Source organism: Trachymyrmex cornetzi, unplaced genomic scaffold, assembly GCF_001594075.2.
Source record: "Trachymyrmex cornetzi isolate Tcor2-1 unplaced genomic scaffold, Tcor1.1 scaffold193, whole genome shotgun sequence".
NCBI classification, from domain to species: domain Eukaryota; kingdom Metazoa; phylum Arthropoda; class Insecta; order Hymenoptera; family Formicidae; genus Trachymyrmex; species Trachymyrmex cornetzi.
Window position 1 is genome coordinate 237484 of NW_017296561.1, and position 206 is coordinate 237689.

Genomic DNA, 206 nt, shown 5'->3' on the forward strand with positions numbered 1-206 from the left:
TTCCTCGACGGCGAACACCTAGACATCAACTTCCTCGAAGGCGAACATGTAGACAACACCTAGACACCCACTTCTTTGACGGCGAACAGCTAGATGCGTATTTCTCAATGGTAAACACTTAGAGACCCATTTCCTCGACGGCGAATACTTAGACACCCATTTCCTCGACGGCGAACACCTAGACACTCATTTCCTCGACGGCGATC